Here is a 19,772-nt window from a genome sequence, read left to right on the forward strand (position 1 = left end):
GCGGGTCACTTGAGGTCAGCAGTTCAAGACCAGACTGGCCAACATGGTGAAACCCCATCTCTACTAAAAGTACAAAAATTAGGTGTGGTGGCGGGTGCCTGTGATTCCAGCTACTCGGGAGGCCGAGGCAGGAGAATCGCTTAAACCCAGGAGACAGTGTTGCAGTTAGCCGAGATCATGCCACTGCATTCTAGCCTGGGCAACAGAGCGAGAGACTTTGTCTCAAACAAACAAACAAAAAAGGCCACGCACAGTAGCTCATGCCTGCAATCCTAGCACCTTAGGAGGACAAAGCAAGTGGATCACCTGAGGTCAGGAATTCGAGACCAGCCTGGCCAACGTGGAGAAACCCTGTCTCTAGTAAAAATACAAAAATTAGCTTGACGTGTTGGCATGTGCTTGTAATCCCAGCTACTCAGGAGGCTGAGGAAGGAGAATGGCTTGAACCCGGGGGGCGGAGGCTGCAGTGAGCCAAGATCGTGCCATTGCACTCCAGTCTGGGTGACAAGAGTGAAACTCTGTCTTAAAAAAAAATAAAAAGATAGAAGCTGCAAACATGTGGCTGTGCCTTGGGACTGCCTGGCTTCGGCACTGCTCTGAAGTCAGGGCCGGCAGAGAGCAGAGCTTACTACCAGAGGACGTGAGTGCAGATCCTGCTGCTGCCTCCACCACTTGTCTGAGTGGGACACCAAGCCCAGCTCTTGCTGCTGCCACTGCTTCTCCCCAGGGGCCTGCCCCAAACCCCACTCCTGGGCTGAGGTCTGGCCCCTCCCCTCACCTTGCTAATTACAGTGCCGTCATAGGTGATGTCATTTCCCAGTATACTGAGCAACGCGAGGGTGGGAGCTTTGGCCTGTCCAAATCCCAGCACCCATCACATAAAATGCAAAATGAAACACACCCACCGCTGATAACGTCCAGATGGTATTCTTATTGCTGGCGTTGCGATATCAGTAAGTATCAGCAAGTAACGATCATTCCCCACGCCTCCTTTTCTTGGGTCTAAGGAAAACTCGTAAGGTTGTGTGGATCCACATCGAGGACTGTCTGCTCGGAGGTGGGAGACTCTCCTGGGGAAAGGCAGACGGTGAAGAAAAACAAGAGCTGTTTTGCTGTTGTTACTTTTAATCAATCTTTTATTCACAGCTACAAACCTTTAATCAATTATGGATAAAACACAAAAGCTTTTTGAGATGCCAATAAAGGAACCCATACTGAGAGACCACATAAAATCTGAGTGCTGAGCTGGCCATGGGCTTGGCGGGTCAGCAGCACACGGAGGCACAGAGATGGTGGCACCAACAGAAAAGAATGTGGGAAAATTTTGTCCCCCAGATAATACGAATAGAACAATAAAATGAGGTTCAGGGTTGAAATGGCAAAGTCAACGTTGCTGTCATTCCCTTGGGTCCCTTCCATGTGCTGGGCTACAATTATAAATGGGGCACGCTGGCTGCATGCCAGGGGCTCCTGGCCTCCAGGAGACAGACACTGTCACACCAGGCTAAGCAAGTGCCATAAAGTCAGGGATCGCTTGGGGCCAGGAGTTAAAGACCAGTCTGGGTAACACAGCAAGATGCCATTTCTACAAAAAAAAAAAAAAAAGAAAGAAAAAAATTAGCCAGGCATTACAGTGCACACCTGCAGTCCTAGCTACTTGGGAGGCTGAGGTGGGAGGATGGTTTGAGTCCAAGAGTTCGAGGCTGCAGTGAACAATGATCGAACCAATGCACTCCAGCCTGGGTGACAGAGCAAGACAAGACCCCGTCAATCAATCAATCAATGATAAAACAGGTCACTGGCCAGATTTGGCCTACAAGGTAGTAGTTTGCCTGCCCCTGGTTCATTTTAGAAAATATAGAGTTGAAATCCACTAGCACAGTCCCTCCAAGTCCTGCTTTTCTTCCCCCTTCGTATTCCACATGCCTGGATATTTTCTCATATCCAGTGATTCCAAGGCATTGCTAAATGATCTGAAGATTACAGTGAGTTTGCCTTCATCTAAGCTCAAGAGACTGCAGTGCATAAAGATAATTTGTTCAACAGTGTGAGAACTGCTTTGCCAGGAGTGCTGAGTGTTTTAGTAATCAATCAATCAATCAGTCAGAGAAGAACTCATTAGGCGCATGGTGCTGTTCCACACTGGAGATGTGCAGAGCGTTGAGGCTGGATCCTCACAAGCGTTGAGGCTGGATCCTGGCACGTGGGTTGGTGAGAAATTCCCACTTCCCTGTTGCCCGGGTACTGATCGCCGTTTCACACAGTTTTAGTTGTGTATAATCCTTGAGAGTCACATCTTCCATTTCTTAACCTGTACAATGAAGAAATTCAACTAAATAGCAACGTGATTTTATGTGTGCACCAGGGGGCTTCTCAGCGAGGGCTTCTTGGAGATGTCTTGAAGGCAGCCATGTGCCATGTACGAGGACTGGCCTCAGGGCAGGCTGAGCCATGGGGGAGGGCTCTTAAGCCCAAGAGATGGAGGCTGTAGTGAGCCATCATCTTGCCACTGCACTCTAGCTGGACAATGGAGCAAGACCCTGTCTCAAAAAAAAAAAAAGAAAAGAAAAAGTATTCACTATTTATATGAAATTCAATTCAACTTTAGCTGAGCATCTTGCCTGTTTATTTGCTAAATCTGGAAGCCCTCCAGGGAGAGAAGCAAGTTCACATTTGAGTGTCTGGACCTCCCAGCAACATACTAGTTGGTTCCTACAACCTGTGCGTGGGCATGAGTGCATGGAAATGGCGATAGGGAGAGGGAATAAAACAGAAATACAGGAGGGTAAGTAATTAAAGCCTCGGTATTTTTGCTGTCATTGCAAGAAGAAGGAAATGATCTGACATATGGTATAGATGAAGAGTTGAAAACTCAATGCCAGCCAGACGTGGTGGCTCACGCCTGTAATCCCAACACTTTGGGAGACTGAGGTGGGTGGATCACCTGAGGTCAGGAGTTCAAGACCAGCCTGGCCAACATGGTGAAACCCTGTCTCTACTAAAAATACAAAAATTATCCGGGCGTAGCGGCGGGCAACTATAATCCCAGCTACTCAGGAGACTGAGGCAGGAGAATCTCTTGAACCCAGGAGGTGGAGGTTGCAGTGAGCCGAGATTACTCCACTGTACTCCAACCTGGGTGACAGTGGGAGACTGTCTCAAAAAAAAAGAAAAGAGAAAAAGAACAATGCCACAAGGAGCTAGACAAGGAGTAAAAGTAAGTCAAGTGAAATGGATATAGCCACAGGGAACAGTGGGGACATGGGACACTAGGGGATGCATGCCCCACCTAAGAGGTCTGCCGGTACCTCGCTCTGGCTCACTCTGCCATGTGATCTTCAGGATTTGGTGCGGAAGAGCTGATTCTCCTCAGGCTGACGGTCCTGGTAACCTCACCTGTGGAGAGTGAGGCTGATTTCAGAAAGAGCTTTGGAGAGCCCGCAGAGTTCACGAGTAAAGCTGAATACAGTCCCAGCCCCAGCAAATGAAGGCTCCTTTAGCATTAAAGCAACTACAAGCCTCACCTGGAAGCAGCACTGCCAGGTAAACACAGGACACCCAGTTAAATGTGAACTTCAGATAAACAATGAATACCCTTTCAGTGTAAATACATCCCAAATATTGCATGGAACACATTTACGCCCAAAATATCTATATTTGTTGGCCAGGCATGGTGGCTCACACCCATAATCCCAGCACTTTGGGAGGCCAATGTGGGAGGACTGCTTAAGCTAGGGGTTTGAGACCAGCATGGGCAACATAGTGAGACCCCATCTATACAGAAATAAAATAATTAGCCAGATATGGTGGTGCACACCTGTCGTTCTAGCTACCTGGGAGGCTGAGGTGGGAGGATAACTTGAGCCCAAGAGATGGAGGCTGCAGTGCACTGTGATCCCGCCATTGAACTCTAGCCTGGACAACAGAGTGAGGCCCTGTCTCAAAAAAAAAACAAAAAACAAGTATTCATTGCTTATATGAAATTCTATTCCAGTTTAACTAAACGTCTTGCCCTTTTATTTGCTAAATCTGGTAGCTCTCTAGAGAGAGAAGCAAATTCATGTTTGAGTGTCTGGACCTCCCAGTAACATACTAGGTGATTCCTATGTACTCCCCCTGAGGCCAAAGGATGGATGTTCTAGAACCTTTTCGGCCCCTCCCCAGTTGTGTGTTCCCTGTCCCTCCGAGCCTCGGTTTCCTCATCTCTTAGGTGGACATGGGAATTCCTATCTCACAGGATTGTCACAAGGATGAAATGGAGTAAATGTAACGGCGTATTGTACAGTGTCTGAGACGAAGCGGACACGCAACACGCTTGCTGCTGAGTGAAATTCCTCACCCTCCGAATGACGCTTTGTTCTCCCACTGCACCTGTCCGGACCCGTCCAGGCCGGGACCAGGAGAGCGTGTCACCCCCACAGTGGCAGGCAACGTCATGTGGCCTCCAGGGCCTTCAGGGGGAGGCAGCGAGGAACACAAGGGCTGTGCTCCAGGTGAACCGTCCGGATCACAGTTCAGGGGAGAATGAAGGCCCTGCCTTTCTGTTCTTTTGGGTTGGAAGCCACGCCTACAGAACCCTCCTTCTCCACTTGGGCTTTGCCGCCATTTTTCAGCGGCATGGAAACTGCTGCCAGCAGCACAAGGATGGTTTCTAGTGCAACCAGAGAGTTCTCTGAGGGGCTCGGAGAGACCCAGGACCGGCTTCAGCCACCTTCCCCACTCCGGCCTGCAGCCTCTTGAAAGCCAGGCCTGAACATGGAATAGCTGGGAAGCCTTCGAGCATTCCAAAGAAGAAACGGAACCTGGAGCATGAAGAGCTTCATTTTATCAGCTTCCTTCCCTGGATGCCTGAAGGGTGACACCGGATGTCTGCGCTTAGGACACAGAGGTGCCTGCCCACGCCGCACGCTGATCCGCCTGCAGACGGCCCTGTCCACGCACACACAGACACGTCCCAAACATTGCAGGAAGATCTCTTAAGGGGGCTCATTTAACTCTGCTTCCCTTGGAAATAAAAGTGACTGCATTCTTTCACGAGGGCTGCCATAGCAAAGTGCCGCAGCCTGGGTGGCTTCAGCAACAGAAATGCCTTGTCGCCCGGTTCTGGATGCGGGAATTTGAGATCAAGGTGCCAGCAGGTCGGTTCCTTCCGAGGCTGTGAAGGACGGATCAGTTCCAGGCCCCTCCTCGGCGTGCAGGCCTACACGGTCACATGGAGTTCTCCCTTCACAGCTGTCTGTGGTCAAAGGTCCCCTTCCTATAAAGACACCCATCATGTTGGATTAAGACCTACCCTCACGACCTCACTGTAACTTAGTTACCTCTTTAAAGACCCTATCTCCAGACCAGGCGCGGTGGCTCACGTCTGTAATCCCAGCACTTTGGGCGGCTGAGGCGTGTGGATCACCTGAGGTCAGGAGTTCGAGACCAGGCTTGCCAGCATGGTGAAACCCCAACTCTACTAAAAATACAAAAATTAGCCAGGCGTGGTGGCGTACGCCTGTAATCCCAGCTACTCGGCAGGCTGAGGCAGGAGAATCACTTGAACCTGGGAGACAGAGATTGCAGTGAGCTGAGATCACACCACTGCACTCCAGCCTGAGCGACAGAGCAAGACTCTGTCTCAAAAAATATATATATATAAATAAAATTAAAATAAAGATCCCATCTCCAAACAGGGTCACATTTTTAGGTACAGGCAATTAAGACTTCAACATGTGAATTGGGGGGGAGGGGGACAGAATTCAACCCGCATCAGTTATCTTGTTGGAAAGAATAAAGTCCATTAATCGAAAAGTCTGCTGTGGTAGATATCACAAATATTCCTCTTCTACATGGATGAATCTCAAAATAATTATGCTGAGTGAAAGAAGCCAGGCCAAAAGAGAACACGCTGTGTGATTCCATTTATATAAAACTCTAGAAAATGCAAACTAATCCATACAGCAGCAGAAAGCAGTTCAGTGGTTGTCTGAGGATTGAGGAGCAGGGATGTCACGGGTGAGGAGATGGCAAAGGGTCCCAAGGAAACTTCCAGCAGTGATGGAATCTTCATTATTGTGATTGTAGTGGTGGTGGTTTCATGGGCATATGCGTGTGTCAAGCTTATCAAACTATAGACTTTAAATATGCATATTTTATTATACATCAATTAAAATTCCATAAAGACTTGGGGGTTTTTTAAGAATAAATATGGCCAGATGTGGTGGCTCAGGCCTATAATTCCAACCCTTTGGGAGTCCAAGGCAGGAGGCTTGCTGGAGGCCAGAATTCAAGACCTAGTTGGTCCGAGTGTCGTAGGTCATTGTTAAGCTGATTTAACATTGTCTCCCCCTATAACCACACCTGACTATTAAAAAAAAAAAAAGTTTGAGACCAGGCTGGGCAACACAGCAAGACCCCACCTCTATTAAAAAATTGTATAAAAATTAATCAGGCATGGTGGTGTGCACCTGTAGACCTAGCTACACAAGAGGCTGAGATGGGAGGATCACTTGAGCCCAGGAGCTCAAGGCTGCAGTGAGTTATGATCAAGCCACTGCACTCCAGCCTCTGGGCAGCAAAGTGAGATCCTGTCTCAAAAAATAATAAATAAAACAACAAATATTCCACTTCTCTTCTTCCCTTCTGTTCTTTTGTTGGCCATATGGTAGGCATATACTTACCTCCCTGTTCCCTTCGAAGTCAGGTGTGGCCTTGAGACAAGGCTTGACCAATGAGATGCTGGCAGAAGGGATAGGTGTCACTCACAGGTGGTTGTATTAAGAGCCAGGGTGTGATTCAGCACTTTCCCTTTAGTCCCACCCCTGCAATCATGGAAGGATGAGTCAAGATGGAGCCTCCAGCCACCTGGGTCCCTGCCATGACCAGCGCCCCCTGCTGACCTGCGGTAGATGTGCATCACCAGTGAGAAAATCCTTTGCTTTTTTGAGTCACTGAGATTTGGGGCTTGCTTATTACCACAGCATAACCTAAGCTCTGCTGACAGAGTCACCTACAAGTGAGAGAGTCTGTCATTCAGCTGTGGCCCCACTGGAATCAGGCAGGAGACGGAAGCCACACAAGTAGAGGGTGAACCTAACCAACCACCCAGACTCCTCCCCTCCCGAAAGCCTCGCTATACTCTGGTCCTTTTTGCTACACAGTAATATGCATAAAGGGGTACACACTTGCTTTTCTGTGTAAAAATGGCTCCCAAAAGAAAGCTAGCTGCTGGGGGTGGCAGTGGAAGTGAGAAGGAAGGCAAGCATTCCAGCAAGGTCTGAAGGTCAGAAGCGGGTTGTGTAGCGGGAGGCTGAGGTTGCGGTGAGCCAAGATCACATCACTGCACTCCAGCCTGGTGACAGAGTGAGACGTCGTCAAAAAAAAAAGAAGAAGAAGCGGGTTGTGTAAATGGTGTTGGTCCTGTATTCGCACATCATGGCATGGAAACCGTGTCTCACAGCTTCCAGTTTTGTCTTCCTACATTGTCGGAGGGGGTCATATGCTACAGAGGGGGTCTTAAATTTGAGGAGGCACCAAAGCGTCAGAATTTCTATGATGCCTATTTAGCAAAATGCATTTCAAACACAGGTGATCTTCCTGCACAAAGAAGCAGACTGTAATGAAGAGAAGACACGAGGCTTGCTTCGTGCCACTCGGGGAGAGAGTAGAGGCATGGTGCTTGGTTTCAGCACCTCCGCCAGCTTTCTCTGGGCCCCCTGGCAGACCTTCAGCCTTCCTGGCTCCTGAGGTCTGTCCATCAAGCTGGCTTACGTGGCCTCTGAGGTCCTCTTCAGCTTGAGGTCCTATGATCATTCAGGACTGGGTATCTCACCTCCTGTCCATGCCTTGGTGCTTCCTAGATATAGGACATTCTATGACACACTTTATGTAATTCTGTGTTATTCCTCACAGCAAGCTTAGGAGGAATATGGTATTATAATCCTGGTTTTACTGTTTTACTCCTCATGAGGAAACTGAGGCTTGACAAAGTCAAGTAATTTGCCAAAGCCACATACCCTTACAAGACAGAGCCAGAAATGCAGCCCTGATTTTCAAAGCATGTGCTCCTGCTTCTCAAGCACATGCTCAGATCACTCCACATTCTTTCTCATGGCTTTTTTTTTTTTTTTTTCATTTTATCTTTGCCTTTTGTTAGTAGTATGAAAAAAATTAAGATTTATTGTGGTGGTCTGGATGACACCCTCATAACCAGGAATTACCCCTCCATGTTGGAACCAGCACCTCCATTTGTGCTCACAATCTAGCTCTAAGGGGTCTCCTAATGAAACTGCATTTAACTTTTCTTTTTTTTTTCGCTCTGTCTCCCAGGCTGGAGTGCAGTGGTGCGATCTTAGCTTGCTGCAACCTCTGCCTCCCGGGTTCAAGCGATTCTCCTGCCTCAGCCTCCTGAGTAGCTGGGATTACAGGCACCCGCCACCATGCCCAGCTAATTTTTATATTTTTAGTAGAGATGGGGTTTCACCATGTTGGCCAGGCTGATTTCTAAAACACTTTATTAAAAAAAGAAAGAGAGGGAAGGAAGGAAGGAAGAGAGAGAGAGAGAGAAAGAAAGAAAGAAAGAAAGAAAGAAAGAAAGAAAGAAAGAAAGAAAGAAAGAAAAAGAAAGAAAGAAAGAAAAAGGAAAAGAGAAGGGAGGGAGGAAGGAAGGGGAAAGAGAGAGAAAGAGGAAGGAAAGGAGAAGGAAGGGAGGGAAGGAGGGAGAAAGGGAGAAAGGAAGGAAGGACAAGAAAGAAAGAGAGAGAGAAAGAAAGAAAAGAAAGAAAGAAAGAAAGAAGAAAGAAGAAAGAAAGAAAGAAAGAAAGAAAGAAAGAAAGAAAGAAAGAGAAAGAAAGAAAGAAAGAAAGAAAGGAAGGAGGGAGGGAGGAAGGAAGGAGAAAGAAAGAGAAAGAGGAAGGAAAGAAGGAGAAGGAAGGGAGGGAAGGAAGGAGAAAGGGAGAAAGGAAGGAAGGAAAAGAGAAAGAAAGAAAGAAAGAAAGAAAGAAAGAAAGAAAGAAAGAAAGAAAGAAAGAAAGAAAGAAAGAAAGAAAGAAAGAAAGAAAGAAAGAAAGAAGAAAGAAGGGAGGGAGGAAGGAAGGGGAAAGAAAGAGAAAGAGGAAGGAAAGAAGGAGAAGGAAGGGAGGAAAGGAAGGAGAAAGGGAGAAAGGAAGGAAGGAAAAGAGAAAGAAAGAAAGAAAGAGAAAAGAAGGGAGGGAGGAAGGAAGGGGAAAGATAGAGAAAGAGGAAGTAAAGAAGGAGAAGGAAGGGAGGGAGGGAGAAAGGAAGGAAGGAAGGAAGGCAGGTAATGGAGACAGTTATTCCCATTCCCCACCCCCCAGAAATAGAAACATTTAAGAGCTCCAAGTTTTTAAGAATTATTTTAATACACTTTTCCTGTGAAACTCAATTCAAGGCAGCTTCGAGGTAAAAATGCTCATATTTAGCCTCTGTCCTTGTATTTTTAGGCACCTTGAGTGCACTCACTACACTCACACCGAGAAGACCCCCAAGAAATTCACCTCCTTGTACAGATAAAGGAAAGGCAAACTGGTCATTCTGGAAACCAGGGTCAATTCTAGGTTTCTAGAAGCCTGGCTGTGGGCCTCAGGGCCCTTCATGAAAGCAAGGGCCTCAGATTGACCCCTTCCAAGCATCCCCTCCCGGGAGGGGAAGGGCACAGATTCTCAGGGGACCCTGGTGCATGCAGGTAAACCGAGGCCTCTAAGCTAGCACCTGGCACCACTGCCCTAGGAGACAAGCCATCCCCGCTCTCTGTCTGGATGGCCTGGTCAAGGCAATGTAGATCATGCATGTGATTTCTCTCACTGATATTCAGGGGTGGGGTGTCGAGAACCAATTTGAAATGTATCCAAGTATCTGATGGAAATAAGAGGGAGCTACAGAAAATGACTCAAGCTGAGGACATATAGGAAGGAATTGGTTCAGGCGTAAGGAAGGATTTCTGGGGAACTTTCTTCCTTGTGTTCGTTCCTCCCTCTTTACATAAGGTCTTGAGTCATGAGCACCTTGTGTTAGATGCTGGGATACAAAATGATCAAAACAGAGGGCCTGCCCACTGAGAGTACACAGTTCCGTGGGCCACATACACCCTCCAAAGTCATCCCACCAAGACAGGGCAGCTGTCGTCATGGAAGGACTGCCCACGTGCAGAGGGTCCCAAGAAAGTGGTCCTGTCCTGGAAGCAACTTGAGATTAGGATCCTGCGTCATCCAACAGCTACAGCTTAGGCAGATGACTAGCAGCTTCCCTGGGCCCAGGCAGTCCTCCAATTCATAAAAGCAAACAGGCGTGGGGCAGTGGCTCACTCCTGTAATCCCAGCACTTTGGGAGGCCTAGGCAGGTGGATCACAAGGTCAGGAGTTTGAGACCAGCCTAGCCAACATGGTGAAACCCCGTCTCTACTAAAAAAATACAAAAATTAGCCAGGGATGGTAGCATATGCCTGTAATCCCAGCTACTCGGGAGGCTGAGGCAGGAGAATTGCTTGAACCCAGGAGGCAGAGGTTGCTGTGAGCCGAGACCGCGCCATTGCACTCTAGCCTGGGTGACAGAGCAAGACTCCATCTCAAATAAAAGGGAGGGAAGGAAGGAAGGAAGGAAGGAAGGAAGGAAGGAAGGAAGGAAGGAAGGAAGGAAGGAAGGAAGGAGGGAGGGAGGGAGGGAGGGAGGGAGGGAGGGAGGAAGAAGGAAGGAAGGAAGGAAGGAAGGAAGGAAGGAAGGAAGGAAGGAAGGAAGGAAGGAAGGAGGGAGGGAGGGAGGGAAGGAAATAGAATTGTAGGTTGCCAGCTGGATGGGTTCTAGAGGTTGGAGAGGCCAAGGTCCTCCCATGACGAATCAGGAAACTGAGGACACACTTTCCCTGCCAGTTCTCCAGCAACACCCGCTAGCATCCCAGGCTCTCTATCTACCTAAACAAAGTCAATTCCCCCTGCCTAGCAATTTAATTTATGAGGAGTTTTTTTATGGTAATGAGTTGGAACTGAACACACACTAAAATGCAGCACAAATCACTGCGATGAGAGCTGAAAAATGCTAATCTCTCTCCAACATCTTCAGTGCCATTCTCCTGGAACTACCTGCTCCAACAAGGTTCCCGCGGGTTAATTATTGCTGCAGAGGAAATTGCACTGATTTGCATCTGCTTTCATCGGCTGGAACCAGTGCATGTCCGTCCTGCAGGAACAGGCCTGGGTTAACCTGTTGGCTGCTTCAGGTGAGAGGGACACCGCGTTGCAGGCTGCCTCTCCACCCCACCAACGCTGTTTCCCAGCCTCGGGGCACCTGCAGAGATCCCGATCTGGTTACCTGTTCACCTGTACTTTGTGCATCTGATACTCCCAGAGCCTGCCCACCTGCTCCTTGCAATGCGAAAGCAGCAAATCCCAGGCCCCTCGCTCAAGGCCTGGGATTTAATTTGGCCTGTTTGAAAAGTCCCATTCCTACCTGGTGAGCTCATCAATAACTATCAAAGCCACCTTTCTCCCCCTCCAAGAACCAGCCTTTTTACAGTGACTGGTTCCAAATGCAATTTCAAAATCTGGCTGGCTCCTGCGGAAGCCAGCACAGCCTCCCAGATGGGAGGAGGCCGCCTCTGAAGGCCGGGCGAGTTACACAACAGAATCCCAGTGCACTAAGAGAAAGAAGAGAGAGATTGCTGTAGAGGACTGGCCTCTGGGGCTCTGAAGACCTGAGTCCTCTGTTCTCAGATTGCATGGGGCTTGAAAGCTCCTGGCTGTTGGTCCCCTGTGTGTGTAACAGGGTACCTTCTTATTCTCAGAAAAGGAAAAGTCTGTAATCCATGCATTGATATGCAAATGTGTGTTTACCCAGGTGAGGTGTATTGTGAGAGAAACCGCTGGGATAGGTTTCCACTCTGCACATAACCTTTATTACAGTATTCTTGTTTCACTGGGCTACTCAAAGAGGGTTTAAAAAGAAAGTTCCGCTTGCATACTACGTGTGGCCTGCAGAAATCTTTCACTGAGCCATGTTTTAATGAAAAGCACTAATATTATTATGTTTGCATTAGCATGCGTGGGCTGTCGTTAGGTGCTTTTGATTATAATGACAGCACCAAGAGTCTTAAATCTAGGTAGCACCTGTTCTGAATGATCCTCTGATTATATTGAATATAAGCAAAATAAGTATTTCATATTTATTGCTGACAGATTGGATATGACTGCATTTTTTTCTGTGAAGGATGCTGAGCAACTCTGTATCAATAATTGTGTGTAGGACTCCAGGATTTGGTCCATACAGGAACTCCTTTAACAGTGCTTAGCTTACAAGCTCTCCAGGGTGGGGATGGAGCCTCAGTTAGACTGATACACTTTGCAGAGTGCCTGGCTTAGTCCATGCTCAGTCACATTTGGGGCAGGAGGGAGTGAATAAAGGTATACATGGGGTGGACAAAATAACACAGTCTAGGCCGGGAGCGGTGTCTCATGCCTATAATCTCAGCACTTAGGGAGGCCGAGGTGAGCGGATAACAAGGTCAGGAGTTCGAGACCAGCCTGGCCAATACGGTGAAACCCCATCTCTACTAAAAATACAAAAATTAGCCGGGCATGGTGGCGGGTGCCTGTATTCCCAGCTACTCAGGAGGCTGAGGCAGGAGAATTGCTTGAACCCAGGAGGCGGAGGTTGCATGAGCCGAGATAGCGCCCCTGCACTCCAGCCTGGGTGACAGAGTAAAACTCTGTCTCAAAAAATAAAAAATAAAACAATCTATCCCTTAAGTAAAGCCAGGTTGGGGGGAAAGGCAGCAGCCACCGGTGAAATCACCCTAGGTGAGGACACTCAGCAAGAGAAGGTGGCCCGCCCTGGAGCTACCTGAATAGGCAAAAGGGAGTCAAATATCTGCAGAGGAATTTGGCACAAAACGTGTGGCATATTGTATGACCTGTTTATAGAGATCGTCCTGGAAAAATAAAAAAAGGTTGAGGACTCAGGAGGGTGTAAGCAATGACTAACCTAGTTAGCTAATTACAGGAGTTACACAAAACGGCTGCAGGGTAAAGTCCATTCAGGGGTTACTCAAGACTAACCCCACCCCCAACAGGTACTGTGGAGGCCCACAGCCGAGCTGGGCCCGAGTCCCCTCCTCCACATGCACACCCTTCCTGGCTGCACACCCAGCTGCCATGCCATCTCAGGTCGCTGATACATCTGTTGGCTTGTGCCCCGGCTAACAGCCATGACTGAGCTTCCCAGTGTGTGATGATGGCAGTTCTCACCCGGAGCAGCACAGAAGGGCGGCCTGCTGGCTCTACAGCCCCTTCCTCTACAGCCCTCTTGGACCCCGATCCTCCTACAGACCCTCCCCTTCCCTTCCCCAGTAACCCTGACTCCCACCCAGGAGTTGCCAACCAATGCACCGGCTGAAAGTGGAGGCCACTTGGAAGGCTAAACTTTGTGGCTGTATCAAATGTCCTCCCTGAGACAGCCCCAAAACAATGCAATTTCCTTTCTCAGCCATCGCCCCAATAAAGAAACACCGCTGCGGATGCATCTAGCCATGGCCAGCTGGAACGGCATTCTGGGCACCTTGGTCTGCCTTTGTAAACAGCATGTGCACACCCAGGGCTCACTGCACACGCTTGCACACGCCACACTCATGCACACCGCTGAGACAGGGTGGGCATGAGGAGGGCCCTGGAGCCTGAGGGTTACAGAATGCTCGAGACTGCATTCTCCTCTAGGATCTTGTCCTTTGGCAAAATGAAACTCAGAGGGTCAGAGTTTCAGAGGGTCAGGAAATGACAAAGCCAAACCTCAAGCTCTGATGTTCTGGCCACAAAAGGAAATGCAGGCACAGCCAGCTGCCTAGAAAAGGGGAAAACAGGGCTACCGTGCTTCTTGGATTGTTGCCCGATTTTTCTCTTTGACCATCACTAGCCATGAAGAGGCCCTAATTACCAGGCCCCTTTGTACTTACCTGGAATATTGGGGGGCTCACTTCCACACATTTATTGAGGGTCTACTATGTGCTATGCACTGTACTAGAAACTGAATTGTGCCAAAACAGTTCCTGCTCTCTGGATGTTTATATCTGGCAAGTGAGAGCAGCAGAAAAACAAATGATGGCAATAGAGTAACGGGGAAAATAAGAGAAGACATACACATGTCAAAAAAGTACAACTGGGCCAGGTGCAGTGGCTCATGCCTGTCATCCCAGCACTTTGGGAGGCCAAGGCAGGCAAATCAGACCTGCCTCCTCAAGGTCAGGAGATGGAGACCATTTTGGCCAACATGGTGAAACCCCGTCTCTACTAAAATTACAAAATTAGCCGGGTGTGGTGCGATGCACCTGTAGTTCCAGCTACTTGGGAGGCTGAGGCAGGAAAATCGCTTGAACCCAAGAGGTGGAGGCTGCAGTGAGCCAAGATCACGTCACTGCACTCCAGCCTGGGCAACAGAGCGAGACTCTGTCTTAAAACTAAAAAATAAAAAAGGTGCCACTGTGTCTCTCTTAGGGAGGAAGTTGGGGAAGCTTTGCAGCCATAGTGACATCAGGTGAGGATTTTGCAGGAATTGTCAGGCAGGTGAGAAATGGCGTTATCCCTGGCCGAGGGAACCATGCAGGTGGAACTCAACGATAGAATGTGGCAGCCAAGTGGAGTCAAGAATGACATCCGGCCGGGCGTGGTGGCTCAAGCCTGTAATCCCAGCACTTGGGAGGCCGAGACAGGCGGATCACGAGGTCAGGAGTTCGAGACCATCCTGGCTAACACGGTGAAACCCCGTCTCTACTAAAAAATACAAAAAACTAGCCGGGCGAGGTGGCAGGCGCCTGTAGTCCCAGCTACTCGGGAGGCTGAGGCAGGAGAATGGCGTAAAAACCCGGGAGGCAGAGCTTGCAGTGAGCTGAGATCCGGCCACTGCACTCCAGCCTGGGCGACACAGCGAGACTCCGTCTCAAAAAAAAAAAAAAAAAAAAAAAAAAGAATGACATCCAGGCCGGGCGCAGTGGCTCATACCTATAATCCCAGCATTTTGGGAGGCCGAGGCGGGTGGATCACCTGAGGTCAGGAATTCCAGACCAGCCTGGCCAACATGGTGAAACCTCATCTCTATTAAAAATACAAAAAGGTGGCCGGGCACAGTGGCTCACGCCTGTAATCCCAGCAGTTTCAGAGGCCAAAGTGGGCAGATCACCTGAGATCAGGAGTTCAAGACTAGCCTGACCAACATGGAGAAACCCTCTCTCTACTAAAAATACAAAACTAGCCAGGCATGGTGGCACATGCCTGTAATCCCAGCTATTCAGGAGGCTGAGGCAGGAGAATCGCTTGAGCCCAGGAGGCAGAGGTTGTGTTGAGCCAAGATCACGCCGTTGCACTCCAGCCTGGGCAACAAAAGCGAAACTCCATCTCAAAAACAAAACAAAAAAACAAAAACAAAAAAATAGCCAGGTGTTGTGGTGGGCGCCTGTAATCCCAGCTACTCAGAAGGCTGAGGCAGGAGAATCACTTGAACCGGGGAGGCAGAGGTTGCTGTGAGCCGAGATCGTGCCATCGCACTCCAGCCTGGGCGACAAGAACGAAACTCTGTCTCAAAAAGAAAAGAAAAAAGGAAAAAAAAGAATGACCTCCAGGTGTTTTGTCTTGGACAAGTGGGCTAATCATAGCACCCTTATCCCACATGAGAAATACTGAAGGACAGGCAGACATATAGAGTAAGATGGTGAGTTATTCCCCGCCATCTTGATTTCAAGTTATCTGTAGGACAGTCAGGTGTAGGATCAATGTGCACCTGGACAAGTGAGTGTGGAAAAGAGTGTAGAGGAAAGAGGCCAGGTAAGTAACCTCAGCAAGAGCATGGTAGACTATGGCGTAGATGGGGTAAGGAGATGAAGATGGAGCATGTAGGCCACTCCTAAGCTGGTGCAGTTAAATAAGAAGGAGGAGAGCAAGAGTCCTGCAGGCTCACGGAATACAGCCATCAAGTTTCTAGCACAAGGAAGGGATGGGTGATCCTCCATTAATGTGAGGCTAAGGGTGCACATGGACAGGCCAGCCTCAAATCAGAAGAGGGGCTACTCTCAGCTCCTGGAGAGAAGAGAAAGACAAGCAGGAGAGGAGGTAATGAGGGAAGTAGGGACAAAGGGGGACAAGAAGTTGAGAACTGTGTTTTGTTCTCCCTTATGAAAATAGGCTTAATGAAAATTGCCTAGGTCATTTGGTTGTTTTTTAAATGACCAGGTAAAGTCTTTGTTTTGTTTTGTTTTCTGGCCTGGTGCAGTAGCTCACACCTGTAATCCAAGCATTTTGAGAGGTCGATGCGGGTGGATCACTTGAGGTCAGGAGTTTGAGGCCAGCCTGGCTAACATGGTAAAACCCAGTTATCTACTAAAACTACAAAAAAAATTAACATGGGATGGTAGTGCGTGCCTGTAATTCCAGCTACTTAGGAGGCTGAGGCAGGAGAATCGCTTGAACTTGGGAGGTGGAGGTTGCAGTGAACCCAGATCACACCACTGCACTCCAGCCTGGGTGACAGAGTTTTTTCATCTCAAAAAAAAAGTATTTTTTCTTTCTTTCTTTGAGACAGCGTCTGTGGCCCAGGCTGGAATGCAGTGGTGCGATAATAGCTCACTGCAGCCTCAAATTCCCAGGCTCAAGTAATCCTCCCACCTCAGCCTCCCGAGTAGCTGGGACTACAGGTGCGTACCACCACACCGAGCTAAGGTAAAAGCATCTTTACAGAAATAAACTAATTCTAAGTGTACTCTAATTATACCTCTCCATGTGATACATACATTTATTAATGATACAGCAAATGCCTTGGGGAGAAAAGATTCCCAGGATCTGGCAACACTGAATTATTTCACTGAGATTCCTCAAAACCACGAAACAATAAGTTTCAGCTGATAAATACATGAAATGTCAAACACTGTGAAGACTTTGACTATCCCTACTTAGAATAATCAAAATCAATCGGGCGCAGTGGCTCACGCCTATAATCCCAACACTTTAGGAGGCCAAGATGGGCGGATCATGAGGTCAAGAGATCGAGAATATCGTGGCCAACATGGTGAAACCCCATTTCTACTACTAATACATACAAAAATACAAAAATTAGCCAGGCATGGTGGCATGTAGTCCCAGCTAGCTACTTGGGAGGCTGAGGCAGGAGAATCACTTGAACACAGGGGGCGGAGGTTGCAATGAGCCAAGATCGTGCAACTGCACTCCAGCCTGGGTAGCTGAGCAAGACTCCGTCTCAAAAAAAAAAAAAAAAAGAAGATTCAAAATCTGTGAAAACATAACATAGATAGCTGCTCATCTGATTAAAAGGCTCTCTGAAGTTCTCATGTCCTATTCTTACAAACTCAAGAACCTGACACAAACTTCAACCTCCAAATAGAGAAGCAGCTCCACTGTACAGAGCCAAGTAAAAATGCCTTTGGTGGCTGGGCACAGCAGCTCACACCTGCAATCCCAGCACTTTGGGAAGCCAAGGGGGGAGGATCACTTGAGGCCAGGAGTTCAAGACCAGCCTGGGCAACATAGTGAGACTATCTCTACAAAAAAATGAAAAAGTGAAAAAAAATTGCCTTTGGAGACAGAAGTTTGAGAGCATTTTGAAGACTTTTATGTGCCGAGAAATTTCAAGCTTGAAAGATCAAAAGGCAAGAAGAAATAAATATATCTGGTATTTTGAAGGATCAAGGGATCAAACTGCTCATTTGACCAACTGGAGACTTACAAGAGCATTGGAATGTGGGTCGGATCCAATGTGGATAGAATTCAGCTCTGGGCTTTTAAACCCATTACCCACTGGGAACAGGATTCCGAAGGAAAATGGCAGGTGTATGAATACGTGTAGGGTCCACATGATAGGCCCTGTCTGGCAAACGCCCACTGGCATGCTACACCAGATGGAGAAAACAGACATGGGTTCTGTCTCATGGATCCCCCGGGTTTACACTGCAGGGCACATTGCAAAGGAATGAAAGCACCCACCACAAAGGGAATACCAGAGCTTGGGCCAGAGGGCAACACAGTAGCCCTCCCACTGCTTATGAAGGCCTAGGGCAAGAGAGAGGGCTAGAAGGAAGGAGGGGACAAGCATGTCCCCTGGCACCGATGACAGACTCGTCAGCGAGAGCCAAACCAAGCCCCTCAGTGAGTCACACAAACTGTGGAGTTTGAACTGAACATCTACAAGGAGCACGGAGGCTGTGCTTCTCCAGAGTCCCGCTTGCTGTGCCGGGAGCATTCCCGTGGTGCTGTCAGGGTGCCTGGGTGGGGCTTCACTCTGGGTTCCAGAAGCTACTGCTCAAATGCCACGTCCTCTCATCAGGACAACCGAAAGCTGGGGAGAGGAAAGGGAAGACTCCAGGGAACGTGACTCTGACTTCTCAGAAAGATGAAGCCACGGATGCCACCGCACCTGGCTGGGAGCCAAAAGGCATGACGTGGTGTGGGAGCGAATTACAGAACCTCTCGGGCAGGAGCTGAGGGCTTGAGTGTCCAAATGAGATACAGCCTCCTCTTCCTGATCCCGTTCTTTTCCTCTTCGAAAGGTGCTTTGTGCATTTTAAATTCAAAGGAAGGGTTTGGACAAAAGGGAGGCTGTTCCATCCAGAAAGCACGTACTTGTCAGGACAAGCCGTCTGCCAGGGCGTCTGGCGGGGAAGGGTTGGGGGCCACGGGCTTACTTACCCGAAGTCCTCGGGCAGTGGCAGGGGCCCAGAGCACCTCCCCGCTGTGAATCAGAAGAAGGGCATTCCTCCACTGTTACCAGCTCCTCCATCTCCACCAAAACAAGCCGTGCCTTTCCCTTTCCCACGTTCCCGGGTCGAGAAGCAGGTGTGGTCCTTTGCAGCAAGTTGACATCAACGAAAAACACATTCCTTGGCCCTTCGATTCCTATTGACACATGCAGTTTCTGAGGCTGAGTTACACCTGACCTCTGGGTCAGTCCCTGTTTACTCATCCGCACAACCCACTCATGTATCAGATAATGACCCAGCCCTTGGATATGACTCCTGCTTGGCCCCAGGAGGAGTGGGCAGGGTGTCAGGGAGACCTCCCTCCAGGGGCTCACGGGCTGCCCCGCACTGGTGATGGTACCCAGGAGGGCCTTTGCATGGTATCTCTTCATGTAAAACATGCCCCTTCTGACCCCCGCTTCCTCTTCATTTACTTCCTTGCATTTATTCATTCATTCACAGGATAGATATTGGGTTCCCCTGGTGCCAGGCTCCACTGAAAGTCTTCAGGGGAGCCAGGTCCAGTGGCTCACATATGTAATCCCAGGGACACTAGAGGCTAAGGCAGAAGGATCCCTTGAGCCCAGGAGTTCAAGACCAACCTGGGCAATATAGTGAGACCCCATGTCTACAAAAAAAAAGAAAAAAATGAGACAGGGTCTTACTCTGTTGCCAGGCCAGAATGCAGTGGTACGATCTCAGATCATTGCAGACTCAATCTCCTGGGCTCAAGTGATCATCCCACCTCAGCCTCCATAGTGGCTGGCACTGCAGGTTCACACTACGACACCCAGCTAATTTTTGTATTAAAACAATTTTTTTAAATTAGCCAAGCATGGTGATGCACACCTGTAGTCTTTAGTTACTCAGGAGGCCAAAGCAGGGGGATCACTTAAGTCCAGAAGTCTGAGGCTGCAGTGAGCTATGACTGTGCCACTGCACTCCAGCCTGAATGACAGAGCAAGACTCCGGCTCTAAAATAAATAAATAAATCAGAAAAGAAAAGTGTGGAGGATGTAATAGTGAACCAAACCTGGCATGATTCCATCTC

The 19,772-nt window shown here is 48.6% G+C and overlaps 1 long non-coding RNA gene across 1 annotated transcript; it reads right to left on the minus strand.

Annotated features, from left to right (window-relative positions):
* Positions 1-1,081: 1,081 nt before the first annotated feature.
* Positions 1,082-4,382, minus strand: LOC126942655 (uncharacterized). Its single transcript, XR_007721598.1, has 3 exons — positions 4,340-4,382; positions 3,309-3,396; positions 1,082-2,540 (listed from the first exon to the last, which is right to left on the minus strand). It is a non-coding gene; the product is annotated as an uncharacterized LOC126942655 (long non-coding RNA).
* Positions 4,383-19,772: the final 15,390 nt, after the last annotated feature.

Source organism: Macaca thibetana, chromosome 1, assembly GCF_024542745.1.
Source record: "Macaca thibetana thibetana isolate TM-01 chromosome 1, ASM2454274v1, whole genome shotgun sequence".
Classification (NCBI taxonomy): Eukaryota; Metazoa; Chordata; class Mammalia; order Primates; family Cercopithecidae; genus Macaca; species Macaca thibetana.